Source organism: Dasypus novemcinctus, chromosome 6 (genome assembly GCF_030445035.2).
Source record: "Dasypus novemcinctus isolate mDasNov1 chromosome 6, mDasNov1.1.hap2, whole genome shotgun sequence".
In the NCBI taxonomy this organism is placed as follows: domain Eukaryota; kingdom Metazoa; phylum Chordata; class Mammalia; order Cingulata; family Dasypodidae; genus Dasypus; species Dasypus novemcinctus.
Genome location: NC_080678.1, coordinates 91,582,604 through 91,600,150, shown reverse-complemented (window position 1 = coordinate 91,600,150; position 17,547 = coordinate 91,582,604). Strand labels below are relative to the sequence as shown.

Sequence of the window (17,547 nt, the reverse complement as noted above, 5' to 3'; positions counted from 1 at the left end):
AAGGACCTTTTTTTGTTAGTTTCTTAGAGTTTCAAGTGTTTTATCTGAGTGCCAGATAGGTCTTGAATTAACACATACCCCCACATTCCAGGTAAGCTTGAATTAACACATATAGTTTGCATCCTCCCTGAATATCCAAAGCCTATAGAGCTTATATCTCTCAATTGGCTTTCCGGGAACTAGGCATATTTGGATATAGAATAAGTTTGAATTTATGCACAGGCCAATTACTACTTCTTGAACTCTACTATCTATAAAGAACAGAAGATAAAGTATGTAGTGCTCAGATTTTCCCCCCAGACTAAACCTGCTGATGCTCTGTCATCAAAGAAAAAGCCCTAAAGCATCATTGGAGAAAATCCTCTTTATCAAGAAGAGATAAGGAATGCCGACTGTAACAAGGCCTCCCTTCTCCCAGCAGTAAGCTTGGGGGTCTCCCAACCCCATCATTTCAGCTATTGAAATGTTAACCCAGTTTCTGTAGTCTGCCAACACCACCCATCTGGACCTCTGGCCGAGTGGACGCATCTGCGAATGTGGGATGAATAAAAAAGTGTGTCTTCCTCTTACAAGGGCTCCCTGCACAGCTAGCCAGTTTAGGGGTACGGGGGTGCTGCCCAAGTACAACTTAAAAAACCAATTTGCCAGAATGCAAGAAAGAAGGCTAAAGAAGACAATTGGGCCACATCTGGGAGACAGAGAGCAGAGGGCGGGCTGCGGAAGCTCAGCTCAGTGTGAACTGCAGGGGAGAGGAGGGAGGGTTGGCATTCTCTGTCTCATGTCCACCCAACCTGGCCAGCATCACAAAAGCCCTGGGCCTGGGCTCTGCTCCAGAACAAGGAAAACTGGGACTCTGGAAGTAGGACACAGGCTTGGGAATTTTTTTAGTAATAAATTCCATAAGTGATTCTAATGTACAGCTGGTCCTACACAGTAAGCATAGGTAATATACCTATGAAATGCATAGGGGTCAGAAAACCTGGGTTTGGTTATGTGGCAACTCCAGTGCCTAAAACCCTTCAATGGATGCACATTGTTTTAATAATTAAATTACAGCTTTTCCTGAGGCCCTCGGCCTTCCAGACACTGAGTCATCAGCTCCTCTCTTCTCTGAGCTCACGGTGCTTCCTTCTTCTTTCCCATGCCCACCAGCCCCTCTGCAGGGCCTGTCCCCGGGGCAAAGAATGTACATGTACATGTACATGTCCTAATCACTCAGGCCTCAGCTCAAGCACTCCCTTTCAGGAGGCGTTCCTTGAACGCTCCATCTAAACTGCCTGCACACTTGCCTGCTCATTCCCATCACAGCAATTACCACAATCCTGTCTCATCTTGTTAATTTATCTATTAGCCTGATTATTGTCTGTTTCTGAATTCTACAATCTAAGCTCTGCTCAGGCCAGGACCTTGTCTATCTTCTTGCCACCCCTCTTTTTAGCAGAATGCATATCAAAGGCATTCAATAAACATTTGCCTTAGGAAAGCATGAAACGCTTCCTACTCTACAAAACCCCCACCCTCTTCCTTCTGCGCAGAAAACAGAAGGAGGAACTCATTGGGCTTCTCATCCCCTCCCTGCAGAAAATCACCACCTTCTCCTCTCCCACCCCTCTGTGAAGATGTGACCCTCCTTTTCAAGGTCAGTCCACAGGGGTTTTTGAGCTTATCTCTTGCCTATCTTTTTTTTAAAATAACTACCTTTTATTTAATAATTACCTTTTTCTTTCTTTTAAAGAGGATTTAGATTACATAAATGCTATGTAAAAAATATAAGGGATTCCCATAATCCCCACCCCCTTCCCTCTCACACTTTCCCATATTTAACAACATCCTTCATTAGTGTAGTTCATTGGTTACAACTGATGAACACATATTGAAGTATTGCTACCTACCATGAACTACAGTTTACATTAGAGTTTATACTTTGTCGCCCACAATTTTGTAAGTTATGACTAAATATACAATGGCCTGTATCTGGCACTGCAATGAGATGCAGGACAAATCCAAAGTTCTGAAAATTCCCCCATATTACACCTATTCTAGTAGTGGTTCTCAAATATTAGCCACTTCTAAACAACACTGTTAAAATACCAGTTACTTCCCTTTCCTACTCCTATCCCAAATTTCTGATTCAGTAGATCTGGGATGGGAACCTGGGAATTTCCATTTCTGCCATTTTCCCAAGTGATGCTGAGGCTGCCAGTCCCTGGACCACATTTGAAAACCACTATTAATCCTTGTCTTTCCTTTTTCTTCACCTCCTCACCCTCTATTAACTCTTTGCTCTTAGCATATATGAGTATAAATATTCCTCCTTTAAAAAAATTAAAAATCAACCAAGAAAGAGTAAACAATTCTCTCTGAACTCTGCCATCCACCTTTCCCATTCCTTTGTCCTAAGAGCTCAGGGGTGCTAAAGAAACCTCACATAGCTAGTCTTGCTGGTCCCACTGAGATTCTTGATCTCCAGGTTTAGCTGGACCCTCTCTGTCCACCCTACTGCAATTCTATTGATCTTGCCTGCTTTCTTCTAGGACTAGTTCAAATATCTTCTATTCTTATTAAAATCCCAACCTTACCACTTACTTGCTTTCTCTGTTAATAACCTTGCCTCATACTTACCAAAGAAAAAGGGTATCATGAGAATGCTTCAACTGTCCGTTGCAATGTTACCCTACAAAGCCTTAGATGCATCTTCTCTGCATCAGTACCCATTCCCTACTTTTGCCCTCTCTCAGAATGGAGACATGATATCATTTTGTCTCAGAGAGAGTTCTAGGCTCATCAAGTACAGTTCCTTAAAAATTCATTTTTCTAAGGAGCTTTGATATATTTTAATGAAAAATGCTATTTAGAAGCCACAGTCTAGGCACAGAAAAGTCTCAGTGCTTTTGGATTGTAGTTGTTTCTAAGGATTTTTAGTGCACATATGTACATCTGATACTTTTCAGCTCAGATTCAAAACTACAGGGTTTTTACTTAAACCCATTTATTGTACATCTTAAATGGTGCTAACATATTTCATCATTTGCTTTACCCCACAATGCTCACAGAACAGTCTCAGAATAAAAACACCAACACTACCATCAACAGAATGATTTTTGAAAACAGTTTAAACATTTTTTTCTTGTTGCCCTTAAGTTATAATCCCCTTCAGAAATACAGTCAGATGACTGTGTTTTAAAGATCCTTGGAAAAGAACTCCTGGAAAGATGAAAGATGAGAAGTAGAGGGATTACTTCTCTCCCAGAAAAAAAAAATAGCTAGAGGACAGGCGGAGCCTTCTCGAGGGCTGCTCAGGGGCTCAAGACATCAGAAGGTGAGGCACCACCTAGAAGAGAGAGGGGCAAGGGACAGGAGTCTCAGTGGACTGAAAAATCCCATGAGTAGAGCTGCAAAGGCAGCAGTGGGTACCCTTTCTGCCACCTACAGAGCAAGTAGCAGTCTGTGGACTGCAATGGCCGTGGACTGTGTGGCTGTGGACTGGGGGGGTGGTAGGGGTCATCTTCCCCAAGGAAAGGGAGAGGAAGAGACACAGTCTACATCAAATTCAGGTTTTGACCAGTGAACTTTGTCCACTGCATTGGCAGGGTCACACACTTCCAGGCTGGGGGTGGGGGGGTGGGTGGGGGTGGGCATGGTATTGTTTGCCCTGAGAGTCAGCAGGAGTCTAAAGATAATTTTCCTTCTCGAGCATCTTCCCCACAGTCCCAGTCTGGTGGCTGATGAAGTAGAGGGAGGGAGGATGTGGCAGGTCTAGTGGCAAACAACCTTAGAGAATGTTTGATTGTGAGGTTTGGCCAGCCCTGAGGAAATTGTTTCTGCACTGCCCACCCACTGAGGACTTACACTAAATACATTCCCTCTCTAGTTTCAGGAGACTGAGCTGAAAGATCTGCCCATAAGCAACATCTACTGGTCAGACCAGAAAAGTGCATGAAAAAGAAAAATAATGAATAAGTAAATAAATAAGTTGAGCAGGTGCCTTTATTGCCTCCCTTTCCAAGGTCCCTGGAAACTGGTCTGCACCCCATTACTTGTTCCTTAGCTCTGGTTTGGAGCAATTAAATGGGCAAACCTAAATATCTAGAACAAATTGAACTAAGAATCAGAGAACTATGGTAACATACAACCACTTAAAAGAAAAATCTGTAGGCAAGGAAGAGAAACTGAACATCAGAGTAAAGTCAGTAGCAGAATCACATGCCTAGACATCAGCAGAAAATAACAAGCCATACAAAGAAAAGGAAGCTATAACTCAGGCAAAGGAATAAATCAAATCTCCACATGAAACACAGGATTTGAAACAGCTAATCAATGACATTGATATGAATCTCCTAAACCAAATCATAGAGTTGAAGGAAACATGGTTAAATAAATAAAAGACATTAAGAAGACCTTGAAAATTTTAAATGTTGAATAGAAAAATAACAGTGCTTATGGGAATGAACAAGTGAGATAAAAAACACAATAGAGGCACACAACAGCAGATTTGAAATCATGGAAGAAAGAATCAGTGATGTAGAGGCAAGAAAAATTGAAATTAAAGAGGAAGAAGAACAGAGAAAGAAAAGAATGGAAAAAATGAGCATGGATTCAGGGAGTTGAATGATAACATGAAGTGTACCATCATACATGTTATGGGATTTCCAGAAGGAAATGAGAAGGGAAAGGGGACAGAAAGAGTATTTGAGTTAATAAAGGCTGAAAATTTCCCAAATCTCTTGAAAGCTATGATATGCATGTCAGGGAAGCACAGTGTACTCCAATTAGAATAAATCCGAGTAGACAAACCTCAAGGCACATAATATGCACAATGTCAAATGCAAAGAGTAAAGAGAAAATTCTGAAGGCAGCAAGGGTAAAGCAAAATACCACATACAAGGGACATCCAATAAGACTTAGTACAGATTTCTCTTCAGAAACTATGGAGGCAAGAAGGCAGTGGTAGATATAATTATGGTACTGAAAGACAAAAACTGCCAGTCAAGAATTCTTTATCTGGCAAAACTATCCTTCAAATATGATGGTAAGCTTCATATATTCACTGATAAACAGAAACTAAGAGAGTTTGTCAACAAGAATCCAGTTCTGCAGGAAAAACTGAAGTGAGTTCTGCAGCCAGAAAAGAAAAGACAAGAGAGTAAGGCTTGGTAGAGAGTGTGGAAGTGAGAACTATTAGAAAGGGTAACCAAAAAGGTAAAAAGATGGATAAAAGTAAGATATGGTATATGAAATCAAGAGGATAATATGGCTGAATTAAATAATGCCTTTACAGAAGTAACATTGAATGTTAATGTATTAAACTCCCCAATCAAAAGACATAGGCTGAGAGAATGGATAAGAAAACATGAGCCATCCATATGCTGTCTGCGAGAAACTCACCTTAGAACCAAGGATGCAAAAAGACTGAAAGTGAAAGGTTGGAAAAAGATCTTTTACATAAACAGTGACCAAAAGAGAGCAGGAGAAACAAAAAGACTTTAAATGCAAAAGAGTAATGACTAATGCCAAAGACTATTACATATTAAGAAAAGGGACAATCCATCAGGAAGGAGTAACAGTCATAAATATCTATGCAACTAATGAGGATGCCCAAGAATACATGAGATAAACCTGAAAGGAGAAATAGATGTCTCTACAATAATAAAGACTTGAGCACACCCTCACATCAATAGACAGAACACTTAGACAGGAGATCAACAAGGAAACAAAGAACTTAAACAATATGACAAAAGCACTGGACTTGACAAGCATATACAGAACATTGCACTCCAAATCAGATGGCGACACATTCCTCTCAAGTGCTCATCGATCTTTTACCAGGCTAGACCACATTTTAGGCCACAACATAGCTATTAAAAAATTCAAGAAGATCAAATTTTACAAAGCATCTTTTCTTGTCATAATATAATGAAGCTGGAAATCAATAATAGGTGGGAAAGGGGGAAATTTGCAAATATATGGAGGACAAACAACACACTCTTAAACAATCAGTGGGTCAAAGAAGAAATTGCAAGAGAAATTAGTAGCATTCTTGAGACAAATGAAAATCAGAACACAACATAATCAAAACTTATGGAATACAGCAAAGACAGTGCTGAGATAGAAATGTATAACCCTAAAAACATATCTTAAAAAGAAAGAAGAGAGAGCTAAAATGAAAGAACTAACCAATCAACTGGAAAAATGAGAAAAAGAACAGAAAACCCAGAACAAAGCAAGCATAAAGAAATAACAAGATTAGAGCAGAAATAAATGAAATTGAGAATAACACAATAGAGAAAATCAAGTAAACCAAAAGTTGGTTCTTTGAGAAAATCAATAAAATCAACAAATTCTTAGCAAGACTAATAAAAAAATAAAATAAAATAAAAGAGAGAGAAGATGCAAATAAATAAACTCAGGAATGAAAGAGTGGACATTATGACTGACCCCACAGAAATAAAAAAGATCGTAAGAGAATATTATGAGAAACTGTATGACAACAAATTAGACAGCCTAGATGAAATGGACAAATTCTTAGAAATGCAAAAACAACCTACATTGACTCTACAAGAATACAGGAACTCAGCAAATCAACCACAAGCAAAGATATTGAATCAGTCATAAAAATCTTCCAACAAAGAAAAGTCCAGGACCAGATGGCTTCACAAGTGAATTTTACCAAATATTTTGAGAAGATTTAATACCAATCCTGCTTAAACTCTTCCAAAAAATTGAAAAGGGGAGAAATTACCCAACACATTTTGTGAAGCCAACATCTCCTTAATACCAAATCCAGAGAAAGATACTACAAGAAAATTATAGACCAATCTCTCTAATGACAGGAGATGCAAAAATTCTCAACAAAATACTTGCTAATTGAATCCAAAAGCATATGAAAACAATTATACATCATGATCCAGTGTGTTTTATGCCTGGTATGCAAGGGTGGTTCAAAATAAGAAAATCAATTAATGTAATACACCATGTATTAGTCAGCCAAAGGGGTACTGATGCAAAATACCTAAAATTGATGGGTTTTTATAAAGGGTATTTTTGGGGGGTAAGAGCTTACAGATACCAGGCCATAAAGCATAAGTTACTTCCCTCACCAAAGTCTATTTTCACGTGTTGGAGCAAGATGGCTGCCAATTTCTGCAAGGGTTCAGTCTTCCTGAGTTCCTCCCTTCCAGGGTTTTCCTTCTCTCTGGGTTCAGATTCCTCTCTTACTGGGGCTTGCTTCTCTTTCCTCTGTGTGCTTACTTCTTGGGGCTCCAGGTTAAGGCTTCAGCATCAAACTTTAACATGAAAACTCCAACATCAAAAACCTCTAACTCTGTCCTTTGCCATGCCTTTTATCTGTGAGTCCCCACCCTTTGGTGGATGCGGACTCAATGCCCTACTGGCACAAGAGATTTACATAATTACTTAATCAAGTAAACCCATGAATCCAATATAATCTAATATGCCCAGAGGAAAAGATCAGTTAACAAACATAATCTAATATTTCATTTTGGAATTCATCAATAATATCAAACTGCTACATACCACATTAACAAATCAAAGGGAAAATAACTACATGATCATCTCAATGGTGCAATAAAGGCAAGTGACAAAAATCCAGTATTCTTTCTTGATTTGAAAAAACAATCCAGACTATGAGTCTTTATTCTGGAGGCAAGGGGGTATATAGAAGGAAAGTTCCTGAGTATAATAAATGGCATATATGAAAATCCCACAGCCAACCTCATACTCAGTGGGGAGAAGTTTAAAGCTTTCCCTCTAAGATCAGGAACAGGAACAAGACAATGATGGCCACTGTCACCATGGTTATTCAGCATTGTGTTAGATATTCTAGCTAGAACAATTAGTCAAGAAAAGGAAATAAAATGCATTTTAATTGGGAAAGAAGAAGTAAAACTCTCCCTATTTGCAGATGACGTGATCCTATACTTAGAAAATCCTGAAATATCTACAACAAAGCTGTGTGAGCTAATAAATGAGTTCTGCAAAGTGGCTGGATGCAAGATCAGCAAGTAAAAATCAGAAGTGGTTCTATACACTAGTAACAAGCACGATGAGGAAGAAATCAAGAAAAAAATTCCATTTACAATAGCAACAAAAAGACTCAAATGTCAAGGAACTAATTTAACCAGGAATGTAAAGGATCTGTATTCAGAAAACTACAAAACATTGCTATAAGATATCAAAGAAGACCTAAAGAAATGGAAGAACATTCCATGTTCATGGTTTGGAAGACTAAACATCATGCAGATGTCAATTCTACCCAAACTGATTTATAGATTCAAAGCAATGCCAATCAAAATTCCAATAGCCTATTTTAAGGAAATGTAAAAGTCAATTACCAAATACATATGGAAGGGAAATGGGTCCTGCATAGCCAAAACATCCTAAAAAAGAACAAAGTTGAAGAACTCATGCTTCCTGAACTTAAAGTGTATTATAAAGCTATAGTTGTCAAAACAGCATGGTGTTGGCACAAAGATAAGACCCATTGATCAATGGAATCAAATTGAAATTTCAGAAATAGACCCTCATCTCTAAGGTCAACTGATTTTTTATAAGCTTACCAAGTCCACTTTCCTGGGACAGAACATTCTCTTTAACAAACTGTGCTGAGAGAACTGGATGTACTTAACCAGAAGAATGAAAGAGGACCCCTCTCTCACTCGCTATACAAGAATCAACTCAAAATAGATAAAAAACCTAAGGATAACTAGAAAAAGACCTTGAATAAAAGGGGGAAATGGCAAGGACAAATGAGTTTATATGGCTAAGAGTCTTCAAAAAAGAGTCGGGAGGTCATCAGAGGGGTCACATTTACACATGCCTCGATAGGATCCCAGAGATAGCCAAAGTAGACATAATTCCAGGTACTGATGCTCCTAAAGGCTACAGAGACCACAGGTTCTGTGGTCATGGCAGATGGCTCTGGAGTTCAGTGCTTTGCCAGTGGGCCCTACTTTTAATTTGTGTTCCTGAATGTCATGGAGTTGGACTCTGATGTGACCTTTCTACACATGCCTCTTCTATCACTTTTACTTAACCTGTGGTTGGCATTGCAGTTGGTGTATGTTCAGGAGACTTTAATCTCTGGACTGTCCATGTATCAGCTGGACCTTGAACCTCAGCAGAGTTGCAACACCTACTTTCCAGTTCATTGGTCTTACCCAGGTCAGCTAATAGGGAGGTGAAGATGGTTAACCACCACACCAGGGAACCAAGAATGCCTATAACTGCAAGCAGGAGAATTGTATTCATCAACCGTGTGGGATCTAAGCCTCCTCTTGATATAGAGGTGGAGTGGATATCACCATCCCAGGGTCCATAGGAAGGAGAATAAAAAATGGATTAGAGTGGACTTACTGGTATTCTACTATAGAACTATTGTGACTAGTAATGGAAGAATTGTAGCATTTATGTGGAGAAAGTGGCAATAGTAGTTGCTGAGGGTAGGGAATGGGAAGAAGAGATGTGATGTCGGTTCATTTTGGGGATTTGGAGTTGTCCTAAATGACATTATATATCCTGCCACAACCCACTGAATGGACTGGGGAGAGTGTAAACTACAATGTAAACTATTATCCAAGCAGTACAGCAATGCTCCAAAATGTATTCACCAAATGCAACGAATGAGCCACAATGATTAAAGAGGTTGTTGATGTGGGAGGAGTGGGATGGGGTGGGTGTGGGGTATATGGGAACCTCTTATAATTTTTAATGTAACATTTTTTGTGATCTATGTATCTACAAAAAATACAATTAAAAACAAACAAACAGAAAAACCTAAGCATAAAAGCCAGGACCATAAAACTCCTAGAAGATAATGTAGGAAAACATATAAAATATCTTATAGTAGGTTGGGGTCTCTTAAACCTTACACCCAAAGTACAAGCAATAGAAGAAAATATTGATAAATGGGACCTCCTCAAAATTATACACTTCTGCACATCAAAGGACTTGTTGAAGAGGGTGAAAAGACAGCCTACTCAATGGGCAAAATATTTGGAAATCACACATATGACAAGAGTCTAATATCCATGATATATAAAGAGATACTATGACTCAACAATAAAAAGGCAAGGGACCTGATTTAAAAATAGGCAAAAGACTAGTGTGGCAGTTTGATATTATTTATGAATTCCAAAAAGAGATACTGATTATGTTTATAATCAGGTCTGTTCCTCTGGTCATGATACCCTTTGATTGATTTAAATTCAAAGGCTTTAATTTACTTGATTAAGTCAAGATTAGGGCTTTGATTCAACCAAAGCTTTAAGGAATGAAGGATTGAGTCCCCACCCCCTTGGTAGGCTATATAAATGGATGCTCAATCAAGAACACAGAATAAGATAAACACAGAGGAATAGAGAGAGCATCACAGGCACTGAAGAGGAATGAACTTTAATCCTGTGGCCCCGGGAAAAGAGATGAGACTGATAAGCTACAGCTGACCTTGTGAAGAAATCAGAGCAGCTGAGTCCAGCAAGAAACGAGCCCTCCAGCCTACAGCTGAGATCAGAAGAAGGTAGGCCCAAGGAGCCTTAGAAGGAAGAGGAAGGCTAAACCCTCGCATACATCTTTCTTCAACACGTAGCAACAGAGTTTGATGAGGAAGTAACTTTGAGTTGGACTCTTCAGGGCCTTGTAACTGTAAGCTTTCACCCATAGAAATACCCTTTATGAAAGCCAACATAATTCTGGTACTTTTCATCAGCACCCCTTTTGGGTGACTAATAAAACAGGAAGAGACATTTTTCTAAAGAAGAAATACAAATAGTGAAAAAAAGTATGAAAAAAATGCTCAGCATCACTGGAGAATCCAAATCAAAGCTACAATGAGATTTCATTTCGTATTTACTAGAATGATCACTATTAACAAAACAGAAAACTACATTTGTTGGAGAGGAGTGGAAAAATAGAAATGCTTTTTCACTTCTGCTGGGAATGTAAAATTGTTCAGCCTCTATGGAAGACTGTTTGTAGTTCCTATGGAAGTTAAATATAGATCTACCATGTGAGCTGCAATATCACTACTCGGTATATATCCAGAAGAACTGAGAGCAGTGACATGAACAAACATTTGCACTCCAATGTTCACAGCAACATTATTCACAATTGCCAAAAGTTGGAAACAAGCTAGGTGTCCATCAACCAATGAGTGGATAAACAAACTGTTGTATGCACATACAATGGAATATTATTAAGCTGTAAGAAGAAATGAAGTTGTGAAGCATATGACAACATGGATAAACCTGGGGGATATCATTTTGAGTGAAGAATGCCATGCACAAAAGGACAAATATTGTATAACTTCACTATTATCAACTAAATATAATGAGCAAACTCATGGAGTTAATAGCTAGACTATTAGTCACCAGAGCAAAGAGTATGGTTAAAGAATGGAAAGCTGAGGTTTAATCTGTGCAGAATTGGTAAAAATTTATTTTTAAGTGTTTGAAAATATATAGAAATGGTGAAAGCACATCATAAGTTTTGTAATTAGTTGTGCTAACATATGGGTATGATAGTGGTTTGGGTATTTTTGTTTTGTTTTGTTTTATTTTTGAATAATGAAAATGCTCTATTGATTGATGAATACACAACTCAGTGATTGTACCAAATGCCATTGATTGCACACTTCAGATAAATTATACAGTTTATGAACAAAAATAATAATAAGATGGGTTGGGGGAAAATGCACTACATGTAAGATACAGATTATAGTCATTAGTAATAATTTGATGATGGTCTTTCATAATTTGTAACAAATGTTTCACAACAATGCAAGGTGTTTGTGGTATGGTGATGTATGGGGGAGCCTTGTATGATGTTGTGCATGTTTGTTTTGTAAGGTTTACAACTTTTACTATACAATTATTGTTTATGTATGAATGATATACTTTGATAAATTGCTTTTAAAATGGAAAAGTTTCTTGGAATAGTTGTGGTTATGTAATAAACTATAAACACATTTAGGATAATTTGCGTCATTTCACTTTGATTTTAGGGAGTGTTTTTACATTTAATTTTGTTTTATAACTAAAGTATTTATAGATTTAAAAATATATAAGATATAGTATATTTAGAGAAATCTAGCACCTGACATGGTCCACCTACTCTATTCCCTCCCTCATAAGTGACCACTTCATAATAATTATGATTTATTCTTTTTTTAACTCTAAACAAGTGTGCATATGTTCATATACACACATCCATACAACAGCCTTTTCTTTTCATTTGACAATAAATACTAGAGCTCATTCATATAGTGTATTTAGTATTACTTCTCATTCTCTTTTTTCAGCTGCAGTCTTCCATTTTGTGAATATATCATATTTCATTCAACCGATTCTATAATGGTGGACATTTGATTGGTTTCCATATTTTTCTATTACTAGTGGTAATGCAATGATGGTGTTTGTGCATAATTCATTTTATATTTCTGTTTATTTGTCACTGGGATAAATTCCTAGAAGTGGCATTTCAGATTTAAAGGGTAAATGCCTATGTGATTTTGTTGGGTATTGCCCAATTCCCCTGCACTGAGTTTGTATCACTAGGGATACCTAAGTGTCCTTTTCTTTAAAGCCTCACCAATAAAATATGTTGTCAAACTTTGGAAGTTTTACTAATTTCATTGTAGTTTTAATTTGTGTTTCTCTTATTATAAGGGAGGTTGAAGATTCATTTGCATTTCCTTTTCTGTGAATTGTCACTTCACAGCTGGAGCCCATTAGTCCTTTTCTTCTGTTTTCAGGAGCTCCTTTTTTTTTTTAAGATTTATTTTATTTATTTCTCTCCCCTTCCCCCCCAGTTGTCTGTTCCCTGTGTCCATTTGCTACATGTTATTTGTCCACTTCTGTTGTTGTCAGTGGCACAGGAATCTGTGTTTCTTTTTGCTGCGTCATCTTGTTGTGTCAGCTCTCCATGTGTGTGGCACCATTCCTGGGCAGGCTGCACTTTGTTTTGCGCTGGGCAGCTCTCCTTACAGGGTGCACTTCTTGCACGTGGGGCTCCCCTACACAGGGGACACCCCTGCATGGCACTGCACTCCTTGCATGCATCAGCACTGCACGTGGGCCAGCTCTACACGGGTCAAGGAGGACCAGGGTTTGAACCACGGACCTTCCATGTGGTAGATGGATGCCCTAACCACTGGGCCAAGTCCGCTTCCCAGGAGCTCCTTTTAAATTAAGCAAATTAACACTTTGTGATATACGATGTGTTTATCTGTTTAATTTTTGTCTTCTTACCTTGCCATTTTTGTAAAGTTTCATGCTATCACATTTATCAACCTTCCTCCTTGCTGTTTTTGGATATTGAATTACATGCAGTTGGAAATGTTTTCTCCGCTTCCAAGTTATTAAGGGATTTACCCATGTTTTCCTTCAATACCTGTGTAAACAGCTGCCTGTTCAAATGCTTTCCATTTCTTTATTTCCAATACACTCTTCATGCCATTTTCATCAGGTTTTCTGGATCCCTCTTCCCACCCTCCACCCCTAATATAAGGGTCTCTCTATCTTGCCTCAGTAATGCTCTATGTGTGCCCCTATCACAGCATTACTGCTCTACTTTCTCTTTATTTTTTCTGCTCTTCTTTAAAAACAGCAGTCTGCTTTGCATCTTTGAACTGCTGTAATCTTGTGTTATATTAGCAGTAGGTGTTCAATAAATGCTGTGGAACATGTGAATAAATGGATGGTGGCTGTTTGTTGAAAAGGGCTAAGAGCTTGAATTTGCATGTTTATTGCTTGTTACTGCTATTGCAGACATCGTGGATTCTACTCCTGGTTCTGCCAGAACTAGGCATTCGATCCTGAACCTTGAATGTATAACTTCTCTGTGTTTGTGCAGAAATATCCTCAGATGCTGAGTGATGTCATTGGCCTAGGTAACTTCTCTGAGTTCTAAAAATCTGCTATTCTGGGACTCATGTCAAAGGATCTCAACTTCTGACCACCCAGGAGATAAAATTCACCTCATTTCTGTGGGAGGGAATAATCTGACTCTCCTGTCTATATCTCTGAAAGACTTTTCTTCATGACTTGAGACAATAGAAACATCTGCTTGGAGTAAATTAGGCTTGTGCAAGAAGTAGCTAGACATATTTTTCCAGCTCTTTGTGGCTTGATTGTCTCTGGCAACTGGAACTTTGTGCTGTCATCTGGTGAGCCCAGCTGGCAGCAACACAGTAGCCACACTACAAACATATTCACTGGCATCTGTGGAATGTAGATTCCGTTCTCAAATCACTGAGGCTGACATTTTGGCTCATGCCCTGAAAGGAAAATTTAACTGCTTCAGGGCATCAGAGAAGTGCTCTAAGAGCCAGCGCAGTACCATGGCTCCAGATTTCTCAGGCCAAAGTGCAGGAAGGAGGGGGAGGATGACCCAGCTTGCATGGATGCTAGCTGCATTCACAGGCGGGGAGGGCTAATCCCTCTTCAGAGCTGAGTCACCCCACACATCTGGAGAGGTTCGTAGACTCTGTGACCGAAAGATTTCCAGGAAGGTAGTGATGCATTTCACTCCTTGCCTCATCCAGCTGATAAATATTTATGGATTTACTATGTGTCAGGTTCAGTTTTGGAACTGGATTACAATGGTGGACAGATATACTTGGTAGCTTTAGGACAGTGGTTCTCAAACTTGGCAGCAAAGGGGAGGTTTTAAATATTTCAGTTCCCTGGCCACTCCCCTAGACCATTTAAATCATAAGGAATCTGGATGGCAGGCCAAGACTTCAATATTTTTAAAGCTTTCCAGGAGATTCCTATGTATAGCCAAGTTGAGACTCATGGATTTAAAACCTACAATGTAGAGACTAAACAGATGAGTAAGATAAAATGGAATAATGCTGCACTCGCTTAGGCAGCACATGAATAAAATTGGAATGATACAGAGCTGGTTAGCATGGCCTCTGTGCAAGACTAGAATGCAAATTCATAAAGTGTTCCATGCTTTTGCAGCTCCTGGAGCACCAATCTTTGGCCAGTTCACATATCAGTAATATATACATATATATCATTATTGGTTATCATCAAGGAAATTATATGTATCAAAGCAACATAAATGGCATCTAATATTGAGGCTGTGTTTTTCACTACATAAATGGGATAATGCTAATACTAGAATGTACAGAGTTCCCTGGGAGCAGATGGTAGAATATCCAAGACAAACATGATGGGAAGAAATGATGGCTAAGAAGAAACCTGAAAGATAATTAAGAGTCACAGGGATGAAAGCACATGGTTAAGGAATAGAAGACAGAATTAGAAGTAAAGGAAGAATGAGATTTGAAAGAGAGAACAGTGAATACAAGAAATGGAAACTCAGTCAGCATGAGTGGACCTTAGAAACCAAAGGAAGGAATGTTAAGAGATGAAGCTACAAAAATAAGCAGATCTCTGACAGCCATTAAGGATTTGGGACTTGAGCCCAAGAGTGGTAGGAAGTTATTGAAATGGTTTATTCAGAGATGTCATTGAAGAGGATTTCTCTGGCTTTGCTGTGCAAAATAGACTGAGGACAGGTGAGAGTGGAGTAAGGTAGGCAAGTCAGGAGATAGTATTTGCAACCTAGAAGAGCAGTGATGATAATTTGGGCTAGAAAATTGTGCCAGTTGGAGAGATGAGGAAGTTGAGAGTCTTATTGGTAATATCAATAGGATGTGATAAACTGATGTGCAGATAAGAGGGAGAGATGTGTTAAGGACAACATTCTGTTTTTTACATTGCGCAGCTGAGAGCACAGTGGAAGAAGAATAGAAGTGGGGGAAGATCATGAGTTCCACCTGATCCGTGTTATATACAAGGTGTTTGAAAAGCACCCACTTTCTAGAAGATTCCTAGTGGAGAGTTGGATGTAGAGGCCCCAAGTTCAAGAAAAATCAAAAGACTGATCCTATTTACTCAACAATTAATTTGTGAGCACCGTTTATGTGGCATACATTGTTCAGGCACTGGAGATGTAGTGGGAACAAAAGAAAAACCTTGTCCTCTAAAGTTCACATTCTAGAGTATTGAATATTTGGAGCAAGTGTTTAGTTAGCACTTGGAATTCTGGGGGACTAGTGAATGGAAAAGTGAGGAGAGTGGACAAAAAGAGGTTTAGGACCTGACTCTAAAGAACATCCTGGAGGAGACCAAATGAACCAAACAAGTGGGAATGGGTCACCTTTATCTTCCTCAACCCTGTGGTGAAAGCTCCTATATCACCCACCAAAGGTAGGATGGATAAAAGTCAGTACAAATGAGAATAGGGCCAGCCAGATGGTAGTGCTGCAATTGTAAACTATCTAAATTCATAGTTTTCCTGTTTTGTACCTGAATTTGCATAGAATCTCAATGAAATATTTTTCTGTCTCTCAGAAGCTCTTACAATGAGGAAATTCAGACTTGGAATGGTTGAGTAACTTGACTAATTGGTAAAATCTATGCAAATCTAAGACTTATCTTTCTAAGATTTGACCTTTTATCTGAAAAAACTAATATTCTCTACCTCACCCAACCTCTAGTCCTTAGCTGTCCCAAAAATTCTTTAATTTCCATCAAGGCATTGTACCATCTAGAAGAGAAATATCAATTTGCTCATTGATTCACATGAGCATTTAATATACCAGGCAGTGTGCTACATGATGGGTACAGAAATGAATAAGTTTGCTGTGTGACGGATGTGATGGGGATACAAAAATGAATAGGAATATACCCTAAAGGCCTCACAGTTTGTTGGGAAAGATGATCTTTAAACAGATAAATATAATATGAGGTGATAAATATACCAAACAAAATGTGCAGATGTGACTGAGAGCATAGGGAGGTTAAAGCAATCTTCCTGTGTTTTATTATAAGGAAAATGGCAAGTGATGAAATATATTGGAAGCCACGAATGTGTTCCAAAGTTTTCATGATGATTGTTTGAGAATCCACATGGTCTCAAAAGCACTAGTGAAAACATTACAATTTTTTTGTTTCTTCTCAATAGAAAGAAATAAAAAGGGGAAGAAACAAACAAATTAATGAAGGAACAAATGATTAAGATAGAAAATAAAAGCAAAGGAAAGTCTGAGTGTCATCTTGTCATCCTATGCTCAAGGAATCTATGCCTTCCCTCAAATATTTTTGTCTTTCTATACTTATCAATGTGACTTAAACCTAAGCTGAGTCTTGGAGAACTATAGTAACAATTAGGAGAAAAGGCAAATGGAGAATATTCCAGGAAAAAAAGAAAGGTATGCAAAATCCCACAGGCTGGGGATAGCAGGATATATGTGTTTGTATAGAAACAAGTAGAAATTTGTTGTTGAAGTGGTTAAAAGGGAGCAGTCAGCTTGAATTTGACTCCTGATTCTGCAACTTACTAGCCAGAAGACTTGGGGAAGTCATTTAACATCTCTGTGTCTTAGGTTTTCCATCTGATAAATGGGAAAGATAAAAAATTATACTCATCTTATGGGGTCATATTAGGGATTAATTGGGTTAGTGCGTGTGAAGTGTTGAAAACAGCGCCTGGTACTGTTGTCAGCCTTCATTGTTA

General features: G+C 38.5%; 1 non-coding gene across 1 annotated transcript; it reads left to right on the top strand.

Moving 5' to 3' along the window:
• The first annotated feature begins 14,867 nt into the window (after positions 1-14,867).
• LOC111762669 (U6 spliceosomal RNA) lies at positions 14,868-14,977 on the top strand. Its single transcript, XR_002795727.1, has one exon. It is a non-coding gene; the product is annotated as a U6 spliceosomal RNA (small nuclear RNA).
• The last annotated feature ends 2,570 nt before the right edge of the window (positions 14,978-17,547 follow it).